General features: G+C 33.9%; 1 protein-coding gene across 49 annotated transcripts in view; it reads right to left on the bottom strand.

Annotated features, from left to right (window-relative positions):
- Window positions 1-17929, bottom strand: part of LOC307184329 (teneurin-2-like) — a 2867364-nt gene that overhangs the window by 2317192 nt on the left and 532243 nt on the right. For all 49 annotated transcript variants that reach the window (XM_079917763.1, XM_079917760.1, XM_079917746.1 and 46 more), the window contains one exon: window positions 16133-16311. The gene's annotated coding sequence lies outside the window, so the exon portion shown is untranslated. The remainder of the gene's footprint in view (window positions 1-16132; window positions 16312-17929) is intronic.

The raw sequence follows: 17929 nt of genomic DNA, 5'->3' as shown, positions 1-17929 counted from the left end.
CATGTTCCTCCCTCCACTAGTCTACTCTGTAAACCTGAAAAAAATAATCCTTGCTGTGTAATCATCAGTTTAGTGGTACTAAAACAATGCTCTACAGATCTGGTATGGACCAAGAACAACAATATACTTGTTTGTATTTAAGCTGGTGACAGTCTAAAGAAAGTTTTCTGTTTTTTGTAAATGGGGCTGAAGGTCAACTAGTCAAAAACCAACCAGGCTCTCAGAACACTTAGTTTTCAGGTGCAAATTAACATTGATTCACCCTGTACTCTTGAAAAAAAAAAACTTTATACTATTCTAAAATATGTTGCTATCATTATCACTTCATATTGATTATTTTTAGATTAAAGCAATAATTATGAAACAGTTTCCTTTACTTCTGCTGAAACACTCGATGGTCTGTACACTTCAAACAAAGATCAGGCCTGGTAAATGGCAATTAGTTTCAAAGAAGCCTTTATCAGAAACAACCATGTACATCATGGTGTGAGTGAGAGTCAGAAGCCAAATATGACAGAAGTTGCCAGACCCATTATAGAGGCTTAGACCTATATGCAAAAAAATAGTTTGTCAGTGTAACAGAACAATCTGTCACATCAGCAAAAACACAAGACTGTCTAGAAATATGCCAGGAGCTAGTTCCCAATAACCATATCAGGTCTGGTAGTAAGTACATGTTGGCCTCAACAGGAAGCATCAGGAATATAGACCAGACTAGGATGTAGAACTTATCTTATTACAAACCAACATTCAGAAAGAATGGCACTGAAAGTCAAGGAATTGGAAAATAAACTCTACTTTTTACATAAAGACCTTGCTCCTTTTCACATTTCAGTGCCCTTTTAAGTTCAGAGGTCTTAATGAGATGGAAAAAAACTAGGTAAGGTGAATACCTTCACCAGATACTTATAGGGTGAACCCATCCTGAAATGTCATTCTTCCCTTTTAGAAAATCAATAGGCATTCAGAGACAACTAGGGACACAGAGATATATTTACATTCTATGATCATAATAAAATAGAACTAGAAATCAATGACAAATTTCAGCAGCTTAAAAAAATAAATCTTTCTGCGTCACTTATGTAAAAAATTTTAAAACTTTGATATCACAGGATATTCTTAGGAAATAAAATGTTGAAAATACTACACATTAAAACTTATGAACTCTGGTAAAAGCTTTAGTCAGAAGTAAATTCATAGTGCTAAATGTTTTAAATTAACACATAATTTAATTACAGAAGGGAAAAAACACAGCAAAACAACTAAAAGAAGACATAATAGTGCAAAAACAAGGTGTTGCTTCTATGAAAAATTTTAAAAGAATCATCTCTAAATTTAATTAAGAATACTAGAAAGAAAACACAAATACAATTTTTAAAAGTAAAACAGCAGATATTGAGGAAAAGAAAAATAAAGAAACATGTTCAAATCAATGAGCTCGAAAATTCTACACTGAAAGATTTCAAAAGAATCAAAATCACCAAAATCAATTCAAATTGAGTACAAAACTAAAGTAGAAAATTGATAAGCATTGTCAGATTTGCAGATATTTTCAGTGAAAATGTCAAATAGTAAATTATTTTATCGTGTGTGTGTGTGTGTGTGTCTATAATGTTTCAGAGCACACCAAAAAAGTGAGTTTTAAAAATAACAATATACTTAAAATGTTTTTGAAGTTCACTCTACACAAAAAAGAAAATGAGAACAATAGCCAGTTTTTCCCTTAATAATTTAAATACAGAAGTCCTAAATGTAATCCTTTCAAATCAAATCCACTAGTATATGAAATACATAAAATATCATCAAGTAGGATTTATCCCAGGAATGCAAGGATATATCAATGTTCAAGGATTTTTAAAAATGTATAATATATTTATCACATGAAAATTTCAAGGGAGAAAATCCATATGATAATCTTGCTAGATTCTTCAAAAGCATTTTAATAATACTGAAATGTATACGTGATTTTAGAAATAAAATAAAACCGTATTTAATTGAGACTAGAAAGGTCCTTTCTTTAAATGACTAAATTATGTTTTCCTCATTAGTATTCCATCCTTATCTTAAAACCCCACTCACTGCATAAACTGTGATATCTAATAAAAATATGCTATAGATCAACTTCATTAATTGCCTAGAGAGGGGCCAAGTACATATCATTCATATAACAAATACTTATTGGGACTCCCCTCTGTTGCAAGCATTGTGTCTCACCCCAGGATACCAAGATGTTTAAGACATGAGTCTGTCCTTCTAGATGCTCAAAATATTTCAAAAGATCTAATTTTGAAAAACTATATACATATTTAGGGGCAGTTTTACATTAAATGCAAAATTAAGCCAAGTACAGAGTTTCTATATGCCTTCCACCAAACACACATGCACAGCTCCCCAACTATTAACACCCCACGAGAGTAGATCACTTGTTACAATCAAAGAACCTACACTGACACAATATTATCCAAAATCCACATTAAACATTAGGGTTCACTTGACGTTGTGCATTATGTTGAGACAAACATACAGAATCATGTGCCCACCATTATAGTATCATACAGAACAATTTCACTGCCCTAAAAATCCTGTGTGCTCTGCTTATTTATCCTTATTTCCCTTCCAACCTCTGGAACTACTGATCTTTTTTTTACTATCTCCACAGCTTTATTTCATACAGAATATCATATAACCAGAATCATAAGTACATAGCCATTGCAGATTGGCTTCTTTCACTAAATAATATGCATTTAAGGCTCCTCCATGTCTTTCCATGGTTTAAAATAGCTCATTTCTTTTTAATGCTGAATAGTATTCCATTGTCTAGATGTGTTGCAGTTTATCCACTTACCTACTGAAGGACACATTGATTGCTTCCAAGTTTTGGCAATTATGAATGAAGCTGCTATAAGCCCCTGTGTGAGGTTTGTGTTTGGACATAAGATTTCAGTTCATTAGGGTAAATAAGAAGGAGCACAACTGCTGAATTCTGTGGTAAGAGTATGGTTAGTTTTGGAAGAAAATGCCAAACTGTCTTCCAAAATGGCTACACCATTTTGTGTTCCCACCAACAATAAGTGAGAATTTCTATTGCTCCACATGCTTGCCAGCATTTGGTATTGAGAGTGTTTTGAATTTTCACTATTCTAATAGATATGTAGTAGTATCACACTGTTATTTAATTTGCAATTCCCTGATGACATATGGTGTTGAACACCTTTTCAAGTGCTTATTGTCATCTATATCTTCTTTGGAGAGCTATCTATTCAGGTCTGTTGCCCATTTTTTTAACTGGACATTTCCCCCTTATTGTTGAGTTTTAAGAGTTCTCTGTATGTTTTAAATAATATTCCTTTATCATATATGTCTTTTACAAATATTATCTCCCAGTCTGCGGCTTGTCTTCTTATTTTCCTGACAGCATCTTTCACAGAACTGAAATTTTTAAGTCTAATGAAGTACAACTTATCAGTTATTTCTTTCATGGAACATGCTTTTTGTGTTGGATCTAAAAACTCATTGCTGGGAGAGGGATCCAAGATGGCAGTGTAGGAAGACCATAAGTTCACCCCTTCCCATGGATGCCCTGAATCTATACCTACATATAGAGCAACTCCTCCTAAAGAAGACCTGAGGGCTAACTGGATAGCTACTGTACACAGAAGGAGCACACAGAAATGGGTAGGAAAGACAGAGACACAATATCCACAGGAAGCCCACCCAAACACAGTGACCTGCAACAGGAAGGAATATTGCTGAGGGTCCCAAGCGCAAACTTGTTTGTCCTGGGACTTAGAGCATAAAATAGCAGTCTGCCGTGTATATGGGAAGGAAATTCATTTATTAACCCTAGAGCTTCTGCCAAATAGGCAGGGAACTGCTACAGCTCTCTCCAGGGTCAGAGGTACCAGCAAGTGTCACTGTTCGAGTCCCCCCAGGGTTTCCCCCTAGCCTGGGCCCACTCGAGTTCCAGCCACCTTGCCAAAATGGCCTGAGGCACAGTGCTCCCCAGGAACTTCCCCTGGCCCATGCCCACTTAGCTCCAGTTTGCCTTCAAAAGCTGCCACACACAAGCAGTCTATTACAGTGGATGCTTCCACATGAGGCTACCCCTTCAAGACCAGGAGAGGTAGCTGTTTCACCTAATTCATTGAAACAAAAATGAAAATCACAGAAAATGAGGAGTCAGAAGAATATACTCCAGTCAAAAGAACACAGTTAACACCCAAGGGGGAAAAAGAAACCCTAATGAAATGGATGTAAGTAATTTACCCGATTAAAAGTTCAAAGAAATGGTCATAAGGATGGTCAACAAACTCTGGAGAAAAATGGAGGAACTCAGTGAGAACTTCAACAAAAAATGTAAGAAAGAAGCAATTAAAAGCTGAAGACTACAACAACTGAAGTAAAAAATACATTAAAGGGAATCAATGGCAGAGTAGATGATAGAGAAGAATGAACAAGCAATATAGAAGATAAAACAGTAGAAATCAGAGAATCAGAACAGTAAAAATAAGAAAGAATTTTTTTAATGAGGAGGGATTAAGGGACCTCTGGGACAACATGAAGCATGCTAACACTTGCATTATAGGGGTCTCAGAAGGACAAATGAGAGAGAAAGGGACAAAAAACTTATTTGAAGAAATAATGTCTGAAAATATCCCTAAACTGGGGAAGGAAACAGTCATCCAGATACAGGAAGCACAGAGCGCTCCAAACAAGATGAACCCAAGAAGACCCACAACAAGATGTATTATTATTAAAATGGCTTAAATTAAAGACAGAGAATCTTAAAGGCAGCAAGAGAAAAGCAACTCATTACATTCAAGGGAAACCCAACAAGGTTGTCAGCTAATTTTTCAGCAGAAAATTTATAGGCCAGAAGGGAGTGGCAGGATTTATTTAAAGTACTGAAAAGAAAGAACAAAAAACAAACAAATGAAAAAAATTTACAACCTAGAATACTCTACCTGGCAAGTTTATAATTCAGAATTGATGGAGAGATAAAGAGCTTTCCAGACAATCAAAAAACTAAAGGAGTTCCTCACCACTAACCAACCTTACAAGAATGTTAGAGGGCCTTCTTCAAGTGGAAAAGAAAAGGCCACAACTATAAATAAGAAAACATATGAAAGAAAAAAATCTCACTGGTAAAGGCAAATATGTCATAAAGGCAGTGGATCTGCCATTTAAAAAGCTAGTATGAAGGTTAAAAGACAAAAGTACAAACAACTATAACTATGATAAGTAGTTAAGGGATATATAAAATTAAAATGTAAAATATGACATCAAAAATGTAGAGTATGAGGGAGTAAAAATGTTATGTGCTGCTTTTAGAATGCCTGCAAACTTAAGCTACTATCAAACTTAAGTTTAAAATAGACAGCTATATACATACAGATTGCTATGTATGAACCTCATAGTAACCACAAACCAAAAACCTACAAGAGATACATGCAAAAAAAATAAAGAGAAAGGAATCCAAACATAATGCTAAAGGAATCCATCAAACCATAATGGAAGAAACCAAGAGAAGACAGGAACAGAGAAATACAGAAACAACCAAAAAACCATGAATAAAATGGCAATAAGTACACACCTATCAATAATTAGTTTAAACATAAATGGACTAAGTTATCCAATTAAAAGACACAGGGTAGCTGAATTAATTTAAAAAAAACGACACCCACCTATATGCTACCTACAATAGACTCGAATCGTATCTAAAGACACACACAAACTGAGAATGAAGGGATGGAAAAATATATTCTATGCAAATGGAAAGAAAAGAAAGCTGGGATAACAATATTTATATCAGACAAAATGACTTTAAAACAAAGACTGTAACAAAAGACACAAAAGGGTAATATATAATGATAATGGGGTCAAGCCAACAAGAGGCTATAACATTTGTTGGTTTGCATCCAACATATGAGCACCTAAATATTTAAAGCAAATAATAACAGAAATAAAAGAAATAGAAAGCAATACAATAATAGTAAGGAACTTTAATATCCCACTTAACGTTGATGGACAGATCACCCAGGCACAAAATCAATAAGGAAACACTGGCCTTAAATAACACATTAGACTAAATGAACTTAATAGATATAGAGAGAGCATTCCCTCCAAAAGCAACAGAATACACATTCTTTTCAAGTACATATGCAACATTCTCCAGAACAGATCATACGCTAGGCCATAGAATAAGTCCCAATAAATTTAAGATTGAAATCATATCAAGCATCTTTTTCTGACCCAAATGGTATGAAACTAGAAATCAAATAAAAGAAGAAACTGGAAAAAACACAAACACATGGAAACTAAACAACATGCTACTAAATAATCAATGGATCAACAAAGAAATCAAAGAGGAAATCAAAAAATACCTTGAGACAAATGAAAATGAAAACACAACATACCAAAATCTATGGGAAGCAGCAAAAGCAGTTTTACAAGGGAAATTAACAGCAATACATGTCTACCTCAAGAATAAGAAAAATCTCAAATAAACAATCTATATGTACATCTGAAGGAACCAGTAAAATAACAAGCAAAGTCCAAAATTAGAAGAAGGAAGGTAATAAAGATATCAGAGGAAATAAAGGAAATGGAGACCAAAAAAACAAAAAAACAATCAATTAGAACTTGGTTCTCTGAAAAGATAAACAAAATTGACAAACCTTCAGCCAGACTCATCAAGAAAGAGAGAGAGCCCAAATAAATAAAATCATAAATTCAAGAAGAGAGATTAAAACCCACAACACAGAAATACAAAGGATTGGAAGAAAATCTATAAACAATTATATGCCAACAAATTAGACAACCTAGAAGAAATGGATAATTTTTTAGAAACATACACCCTTCTAAGACTGAATCAGAAAATTTGATAGATTACTAGCAACAAAATAGAATCAGTAATCAAAAAAAACCAAACTCCAGATCCAGATGGGTTCACAGGTGAATTCTATCAAACATTTAAAGAAAAGTTAATACCCACCTTTCTCAAATTATTCCAAAAAACTGAAGAGGAAGGAATGCTTCCAAACTCATTTTACAAGGCCAGCATTACCCTAATACCAAAACCAACAAAGACACCATAAAAAAAGAATTACAAGCCAATATCCCTGATGAACACAGATGCAAATATCCTCAACAAAATATTAGCAAACTGAATTCAACAATACATTAAAAGAAATCATATACCATGATCAAGTGGGATTCATTCCAGGGATGCAGGAACAAACACATAGACTAAAGGAACAGAATAGAGAGTTCCAAAATAAACCCTTATTCATATGGTCAATTAACCTATAACAAAGAAGGCAAGAATACACAATGGAGAAAAGACAGTCTCTCAGTCTCTTCAACAAATGATGCTGAGAAATTTGGACAGCTACAGGCAAAAGAATGAAACTGGACCACTTTCTTACATCATAAACAAAAATAAACACAAACTGGATTAAAGAATTGAATGTAAGACCTGAAATCATAAAACTCCCATAAGAAAACATAGGCAGTAACCTCTTTGACACTGGTCCTAGCAATATTTTTTGGGATATGTCTCCTCAGGCAAGGGTAACAAAAACAAAAGTAGACAAATGGAACTACATCAGACTAAAAAAGCTTTTGCACAGCAAAGAAAGCCACCAACAAAACAAAAAGGCAACCTACTGAATGCGAGAAGATATTTGTGAATAATATATAGAATAATATAGAGAGAACTCATACAACTCAATATAAAAAAACAAAAACAAAAAAAAACTTGATTTTAAAATGGGCAGAGGACTTCAACAGACTTTTTGCAAAGAAAACATATTGATGGCCAACAGCCACATGAAAAGATATTCAACATCACTAATTATCAGGGAAATGCAAATCAAAACCACAATGAGATATCAGTTCACACCTTTCAGAATGGCTATCATCAAAACACAAGAAATAAAAAGTGCTGGTGAAAATGTGGAGAAAAGGGAACTCTCATGCACTGTTGGTGGAAATGTAAATTGGTGCAGCCACTATAAACAACAGTATAGAGGTTCCTCAAAAAACTCAAAAATGGAGCTATCATACGATCCAGCCATTCTACTTCTGGGTATTTATCCAAAGAAAACAAAAACACTAATCCAAAAATATATATGTACCCCTATGTGTATTGCAGCACTATTTACAATAGCCAAAATACAGAATCAACCTAAGCATCCATCCAGAAATGAATAGGTAAAGAAAATGTGGGGTATATACATACAATGGACTATTACTCAGACATAAAAAAGAATGAAATCTTGCCATTTGCATCAACATGGATAGACCTGAAGGGTATTATGCTACATGAAATAAGTCAGAGAAAAACAAATACCAAATGATTTCCCTTACATGTGAAACCTAAAATGAAACAAACAAAACAAAACAGAAACAGACTCAGATACAGAGAACAAACTGGTGGTCACCAGAGGGAAGGAAGGTGGGAGGATGGACAAAATAGGTGAAGGGGATTAAGAAATACAAACTTTCAGCTATAAAATAAATAACTCACAGGGATAGAAATCATGGATAAGGAATATAGTCAATCATACTATAACAACTTTGTATAACTGGACTCATTGTGGTGATTGTTTCATAATATATAAAAATATCTAATCACTATATTGTATACACTCTATGTTAGTTATCACTGAATAAAAATTGCAATAAAAAAATGAAAAGCCATTGCCAAACCCAAGGCGCTCTAGGTTTTTATCTATATTGTCTCCTAGCACTTTTATATTTTTGTGCTTTACATTTAGGTCTGTGATTCATATTCTGTTAACTTTTGTAAAGGGTCTGTGCATAGATTCTTTTTTTTTCTGCATGTGGATGTCCAGTTGTTCTAGCACCATTTGTTGAAAAGACTATTTTTTCTCCACTGTATTGCCTTTGTTCCTTTGTCAAAGTTGACTATATTTGCATGGGTCTAATTTGGGCTCTCTATTCTGTTCTATTCAGCCATTTGTCTATTTTTTTCACTAATATTTTCACTAATATTACACTGTCTTGATTACTGTTGCTTTATAAAGTAAGTCTTGAAGTCAGGAAGTGTCAGTCCTTCAACTTTGCTCTTCCCCTTCAATATTTTCTTGGCTATTCTGAGTCTTTTGCCTCTCTATATAAACTTTAGAATCAGTTTGTTAATGATCACAAAAAAACTTGATGGGATTGTACTGAATCATACATCATGTGGGGAAGAACTGGCATTTGACAATTTGAGTGTTCCTATCAATGAACATAAAATACTTCTCCATTTATTTAGTTCTTCTTTGATTTCTTTCATCACAGTTTTACAGTTTTCCTCTTATAGGTCTTCTACATATTTTTTTTTTAGCTTTACACCTAAGTATTTCATTTGGGGAGGTTCTAATATAAATGGTTTTGTGGCTTTAATTTCAAATTCCACTTGTTCATTGCTAGCATACAGGGAAGCAACTGACTTCCTACAACAACTTTATATCTTACAACCCTGCTATAATTGCTTATCTGTTCCAGGAGGTTTGTGGGTTTTTTGTTTTGTTTTTTATCTTTTTTTGGTCAATTCTTTCTGCATAGATAATCATGTCATCTGCAAAGAAAAACAGTTTTATTTCTTCCTTCTCAATCCACATACTCTTTATTTTCTTTTCTTGTCTTACTGCATTGGTTAGTACTTCCAGTGTGATGTTGAAAATGATTTGTGAGAGAGGACATTCTTTCTTGTTCCTGATCTTAAAGTTTCTAGTTTATCATCATTAATCATTTTATTAGTTGTAATTTTTTTAGAGATGATCTTTAGAAATTAAGGAAGTTCCCCTCTCAAAGTAGCTAAATTTTAAATTCTGGCATGAATAAATAGAAAACATGGTTGTGGGAATAAATTTTTCTTTTCAAAGAAAAAATGCTGAAAAATCTCTTCACCCTAACACATCTTGAAGCAAAGAGTGTAAGTAGGAAATGGAAAGTAACAAAACAGACTTTTCTTCCAAAAGCTGTTTTATTTTCATACTCACTGAAAAAACAATATGTAATATATATATTCCTATTTATGCAGGCTGTGGAGGCAAGGAATTTTAGAGCTGGATGTTCCTAAGTTACTGTCAAAATGTTTATTTGTCTTGTATTGTAAACAGTGTGCTATTTACATTATAATTATTGAGTGTATGCTCATTGCGGTAGTAAGATCAAGAAAGATGAATAACATAATTTCTAACTTCATAGGACACTAGGACATGTCTACATAAATTAACATATAATAACACTGAATGAAGGAAAAGAAGGATGCCACATACTAGGCAGAAAGAGATTAGTGAGATCTAGACTAAATATTCTAAGCAGACTTTGCTCCTAAACTGTCTTCCACTTAAAAACTCTTGTTGCATAGAATCATTGGTAGATCCCTGCTAGAGCTGGGAAAAGGTGAATGGACTTAATTAAAAGAGAAACATTTTCTAATAAGCTCCCAAGTAGTAAAGTTTCATGTTTATTTCTAGGGGGAAACAATTTCATATAAAAGAAATGTTTGTTCAGTTAGTTTTTTTTTTTTTTTACTTCCTTCCAAAATAATTGTACTTTTGTATGAGAAGGTACCACACTAGGTACTTACTAAAAATCAATTGTACTTGTTGTACCAAACCCTATCAGAAAAGATCAGAGACTATCTAAATATCCATAATATAGAAACCAGGAGTCATTTTTATAGTCTTTTTCTACACTAGACCCTCAAATTTTCATTCATCTACCTATAAACTGATGCACATTTTGCCAGATTCTCTGCTCAGCTGCTCCTTTAATCTCCCATCTGTTCATTTCTTTCTCTCTGATTGAAGAAACAAGAAGTATTTGTGGCTCTGTACTCCACTGAGAAGCCACAAAAGACAGATGTGTGTGAATGAAATAATCTCAACCGAAAGTGCCTTTTTCTGAAAATACTTGAAATCATTTGATTTTCTGTGAAGAGTAGAATGACCAGATGCCATATTTTAAGATACTTTCTAATTTTTAACCATTTTGCTACAGTATTCCATAAATTTCAAAAACCCCTTGAAAAGGACAACAATGTTTATAGCAGATGGAAATGGTTTTTAGTACTCTTCAGTGGCTTTCCTTTGCACCTGGAATAAAATCTAAATTTTTATCATGGCCTGAAAATTCTTTGACCCATCATCACTTGCCTCTTTTGTTCACAATTCTCCAAACATGCTGGCCTGTTTCAGTTTGCTTAACACAGTGTACCCATTCCCATCTTGAGCTCCTCCTACATGCAATTGCATTTTCCTGAAATGATTTTTTTCCCACTCTTTTCACAGTTGACTCCTTCTCAGCCCTCAGGTCTTAGCTTGGTTGTCACCCACACTTTTTCATCTCCCTCAAGCAAGTCTTCCCTGATTTATTGTCTTATGAAAGAGAGTGTAGTGTCATGATCAAGAGCATAAACTCTATATTAAAGTAACAGGATTAACATCATCCTGCCATCGATAGCTGTGGTTGTGAGCAACATATTTAGACTTTCTGTGCCTCAGTTTCATAATTTAAAAATGGAGATGATAATAATATCTCATAGGGTTGTTAGGTTAAATAAGCTAATAAAGTAAAGCATAATAGTGCCTGGAGTAAGAGAAACATCTAATCAATGTTTATTATCGGTATCTTAGCACCCTGCTTCTTTCTAGCACCCTGATTATTTCTACCAAATATCTTATAACAACATGGATTTCTTTTTCAAATTAAAATTTTGTCTACCTACTCTGCTACCTTTTAAGGTTTCTGAGGGCAAGGACTGTACTAATCTTGTTTCATCCTCGTTTTCCCAAACCTATTGAAGTTCCCGATTCATAACAGGGTTCAAAGACTATTTATTGAATGGATTACAGATGTCTGGGGTACTTATTGGAATAGCCTGTCTGTGAATGGGTTGAACTGGTGAGTATTTCCTCTTCTTCCCCTTATCAATGAAACTTTTCTATTAAGAAGTGACAACATCACTCCTCAGAATTTAGCTGACTAGTGTAGCTGCCTCCATAATACAACTAGCTTTTCCTGCAGCATGAATAAAATAGATGCTTCTCTATCCCCAAATACTAGACCATCTATGTGATCAATGCTTCCAAATGAAAGGGCAAAACCCATGTTTAAAGGCAAAGAATCTTTACTCAAATTGGCATTATACAATGTTATCTCCAAAGAATGGTAAAGACTGTCTTTGGAAGATGTGGTTAGTCCACAAATTATTTAGAAAATGAAACCAGCTGTAACACGGAGGTAAATGGCAGGGTCTGTGTTGGCATTTACTGGTTCCCTTTTTGCCACTTTTAGAAAAGTTCTATAAAATAAACTCAGAGTAGAGCTAACCATTCTGAAAACAGAGATGGAAGGAAATTCTGCTATCTGTCCTTGTCCTGCAATCTATGTTGACTAGATATCTTATAAATAGGAAACTTATTAGACTGAAAAACCAACTGCTTCTGGACTCTAAATTAAAATGGTTGTGTGTGATAGCTTTAAACCTGAAGCTTTAGCTGGTGATAAAGCCTGTATCCTTCTAGAAAGGACAGGAAAAAAGCTGTTGCCGTCTCACTCAAGACACTGTTGTCAGGGTCAATAGTTTAAGAAAGAAGCTTAGCAGTAAAGCTTTTGATATAGTGGTCAATTCTTAGGGAACAGAAAGGAAAAGACTGATCACAGTAATTAAAAGCAGAGCGTTTAAAACAGGAAGTAAATGACAAGAGTTCCCAGGCTTAAACCTATGACAAAACAAGATTCTGTCTGTGGTTACTTAACCAAGGATATAACTGGAAACAGACTGGAGTTCTACTAAGTTTTTGGAAGGAAATTTATTGAAAAGAAGAAAGGAAAAGAACAAGACAATACAAACCTCACTAATATGAACCTGTAAAAAATAATCCTTTGGCTTTAGACCTGCAGCAACAGGAAGTGATCAGTGCCACCTCCAGCAATACTTTACCCTCCAGTACCTAGATCTAGCCATGGAAGGTCACAGAAGAGAGCCTCACAGAAAGCAGAACCAAGGCTGCCAGATGGGTTAACTAAGGAATTTTTCTGAAACAGGTCATCAATACTATTTATGTTCATTGGAATTTAATCAATTATAAAGACCATGACTGCTTATTGTTTTCCATTTTCCAAATGGACATTTTTATTGTGTTATACTGTTTCTTCTCCATCATTCTGCCTTCAGTGGGTTAGATACTATATAGCTGATTAGACTATCAGACACAACATCCAACCCTGACAGAGAAGATCATACCTTACACTCATGTCCTATGACTTGTAGGAGAGGTAGTCATTCGATGAGATTTTAGGATGGTCCTTCTGGGGAGTAATATGTGTGTTTGATATATGTGGAAATTAATATATGAATCTAAGTTATTCTGTGGGCAATTCAGAAAAGCTCTTTAAAAGGCTGCTTCAGCTGGAATTTCTCTCCCTTTCCTGGAGTCTAGAATATGGATGACATGGTGGGTCTTCCAATGACCAACCTGTATGCATGAGGCAACTTTGCATTTAAAAGCCAGTGAAAAGGATATTAGAGCAAAAAGTTAGAAGTCAGTCACCCAGTATTACCTATTTCTGGATTTCAAGTTTTGTGAAAGGAAAGCAAACCCCTACCTGATTGAAGACACCATTATTCTAGACCTCTGTACTAGCCCCCAAAAGTAGTTCCTAAATCCATGTTCATGTCACTAGGTCCCAGACCAAACTTTGTGAATCACTATTTTAGAGGTTTGAAAATTAAACTACTTGACGATCTTTCAAGTACTCTTCCAGAGTTGAGAGATAAGTTGACTAGCATATAATGATCATTACCATACTTTAAAAATTTTTCAAATATCTAGTGGCACATTAATAAGAATTGTGTTCATCAGCTTTATAGTCATTACTATAAGAATATGTTAAAATAATACTTCTTAAATCATGTACTAATAATTTTAAGAAGCATGGTATCTGATTATGCTTTTAGAACAAAATCTTGGTTTTCTAGGCTATAGTTTAATGCAAGTGAGTATACATTGTGTATGTGTATGTGTAGTGTACATCAAGGTGTGTATACATATACCTAGACATAGAAAAATATATGCAGCTCTGGATATGTTTGAGTGTAAATATAAATTTGACAATTTGTTATAATTCCATTTGTTTTAGCAGGAACTTTTCTGAACCCCAAGATTTTGCAAATTAAATAAATCTATTATGCTGTCACAGCAAGTTTATTTTCTAAAGAAATGACAGGCTTGGTTAGTAAGTATGCCCTTTGTCTGTAAAGTTCTTATTTGTCTACCATCTCACAGCAAGCACTTCTGATGAATAGCACAATTAACCTTTCCGTTATTAAAACAATTAATTGCAAAAATTCAAGACATGACAGGGACAAAATACTAATACATAAATTATTAGGTTCAGAAATTATAATTATTAATCCATGTACAGTAATTGTGCCACAAACAATGAACAATTATTATGCTAACATCTATGATAAAATTTTTGCTTTTCACTTCCTTCCCTGGCCAAGGGATGGTTACTTTATGTTGGGCATGAGGTCTAAAAGACAATTAATATCTGCTAGGTACCACAAGTCTATAAGATATGACAAAAAAATTAATACTGATTAGATAATAACTATAAAGACCTATATAAATACAAAAGTGTGTTTTTCGGCATAACCATCTTGAAAACGTATACAAATGATGTTATGCTGATGTATACCCAAAAAAATTAGGATTTTTGTTTTTTTGATTTGTCTCTTGGAATTAGAATATTTAAGCTAAATTCACAATTCTGCCTTTCACTGGCCATACAGAGTAAATTTCCTTGAACTTCAGGTTTAAGAAAGCAAAACAGAACTTCTTAAATTCTCATCAGTTTTTTTAACAAATAGGTAATATACGAGAAAGTACTTTTAAATGTCAAAATGTGAACTAGTTATTATTTTACCAAAAATTGGGCTCTGAACAATGTTCTATCCTGCACTACTCAAAATAGTAGCCACTATCCACTTGTGGCCATTAAGCACTTGATATGTGACTAAGGAACTGAACTTTTGATTTTTTTAAATTTATTTCATTTAAATTTAAGCAGCCAAGTCTATTGAACTCCCTAAACACTTCTTGCTCTTTATCCAGGAGCTGCTAAGTTCATCTGTCAGTTTTGAGCTACTGATTGGACCATGTTAACTAGTGGGCTGGATCATGTTTTTAGCAGTCATGCATTAACCGACGTGCTACTGTTTTCAACACCAATTGTGATCCTTTTGCACCTACAGGAACTCTGAACCAAAGCAAATTTTGGCTTTTCCTGAGTCTGCTGGTCATTATACCATTTATGTCATGAAACTTTTACCATGAATTCATTTGCACAGGATGAAGATTTTTCCACCCGAGAACTAGACTTTCAGATTTGAAAGGCTTAGTAGAGATCATCTACATGAAACAATTCCAAACAGAAGCAACTGTATAAGTCAACCTAATGCAAGAGGAATAACTATTTGCTATACAGTACTATTCAAATATACTCAAGACAGTCATGTCAAAATTTGACACGTTTTCAAAATGATATGGCAATTTTGCAACAATAGCACTTGATGGTTTGTTTTGTTAAAGGAAAATAGGATGGATGAGTACTTTGATTTGAACACGTGGTTGGAAACATAGTAAGCTATACAAATAACTATTTTAGTAGATAAAAGAGCTAAAATATTGCTTTTATATCTTCCTAGATAAATGACAGATAGATAGACAGACAGGCAGTAGATAAATATTGTTTCACTGATTCTCTGAGAGGAAATTTTTATATTGTATATAGAATACTCTGAATGCATAAAGTTAAAGTAACGGAAATATTTGAAGATTTAACTCAGCATTTTGTGCTAATTACATATTAGGGCCTAAACACATCTGTATTGATTCAACAGATTATTTCTCTTTTGGGAAGATTTTCAAGTGTCTCATTTGTTTTGTTATTCTTGTAGGAGGAAATGTGAAATATACAGGGCATTTCGTCAAGTAGATCAAGGACACCCAAATTAATAAAAGAGAATATTCTATAGTCACCATGGGTGACTACTGCATGCAAATGACAAGATTTTGTTTCAGACAGAAAATATTAATTTACTTACGATGTCCTTTTCTGATGTGTGATCAAAAGCAGTTGTTATTCATCCCTTTAATTCAGGTGAATTTGGGGGGAAGTGGCAAGTAGAAACAGGTGGAACGTGTGGTTCCTGGGACTTTTTGTTCAATGACGTGCCTCAAACACAGGAAAACTTTGATCTGCCTGGCTTGGTAGAACTGGATGCTGAAAAACAGTGTTTGTTATTTCTTTTTAAGCAGAACAAATTAGAAAAAACACTTTTAAAGTGGACAGAGCTTAAGAATAAATGGCTTGCATCATATTTTTCTCCTAAAACTAAGCAAAGTTTAAAAGAGTAAAAGGAAGTAGAACTCACATTTCTACTTATAAAAATTATTTCTTCAACACACAGAGTTCTATTTAGATTAAGGCTTTGTTTTTAGCACTATGGTAATTTAGAAATAAGATTAAATCATTTGAAACCATCAAAAGTATACTCTTATCATAGATAACTCCTACCTGCTTCCATGTGGTACAACTTTATCAAATCCCACTTTTTATCCATATAAAAAGAAAAACAGAATTCCATACTGAAACTTTCAAAAAGTTTTAAAAATCACTTATATATGTAAACTCCTGGCCCATTGTTTTCCCAGAAAATGAAACTGATCATACTAAAAATAACATCCACCTTCCTAACTTTCATGGTGTTTTCAATGAAAAAGTGAAACAAAGTTTTCAGAATACAACTATGGTATCTTAATAGCATACTGTATTAGTCAGAGGTCAGAGTTCTCTAGATAAATACATCAATAGGATGTACAAGGGGAGAGAGAGAGAGAGAGAGAGAGAGAGAATAGAGGAGAGGAGAGGGGGGAGAGAGAGGGGAGAGAGAGGGGAAAGAGAGAGATTTTCAGAAATTGGCCCAGGAGATGGTGGAGGCTTCGCAAGTCTACAAATGAGCAGGGTAGGCTGGCAGGCTGGAGACCCAGGGAAGAGTTGATGTTGTAGTTCAAGTCCAAAGAATTCCCTCTTCTTCCAGAAAGATCAGTCTTTTTCTATTAAAGCCTTCAACTAAATGGATCAGGTTCACCCACAATATGGAAGGTAGACTGCTTTACTTGAAGCCTGACTTAAATGCTAATTTCATCTAAAAAAATGCCTTCATGGAAACATCTAGAATATTGTTTGAACAAATATCTGAGTACCAAGGTCTAACCAAGTTGACACACAAAATTAACCATCACATATATATACTACTTAAACCTAAATAAGCTAGTTACCTAAAAAACAAAAAAGTACTTAATGTTATTTGAAAAGCTTTGGTGATCACTTTAAATTAGTTTTTAAAATGCTTGCCTTTTAGTTTTACAAAATGTGACGTCACACAGTTATGATCAATTGATTATCTTCTCAAGCACAGGAAGAATTCACAAATACATTCATAATCTTCTCTTATACCCAGCATGGTTTCTGACATGTTTACTAAATGAATAAGGCAGTAAGTCAACATTCCCAACATCACTAGTACATTTTCAATTTAATTAAATATGGTTAAATCCCAAGATAATTTTCCCAAATTCACTCTACTTACCAATTTTGTCATAGTTAATCAAATTTTGAATTTGGTATACCAGATTTACATCTAAAAGAAATAATCAGGCATTATCAAACTAAGATTGTTCAACTACAATTTAATACTAAATTTTTCAAAGATTATCCAAATGCCTTGTAATACATTTTTCTATTGTTAGCCTTGTGTCCTGGTTCTAACACTGCATCATCTACATGCACAAACCAAATATCAATCATATATATTTATCCATGAGATTTTAGTATGTGG

The sequence above is a fragment of the Stenella coeruleoalba genome (genome assembly GCF_951394435.1).
Source record: "Stenella coeruleoalba genome assembly, chromosome: 3".
NCBI lineage: Eukaryota > Metazoa > Chordata > Mammalia > Artiodactyla > Delphinidae > Stenella > Stenella coeruleoalba.
This window is presented reverse-complemented; position numbering and strand designations above follow the sequence as displayed.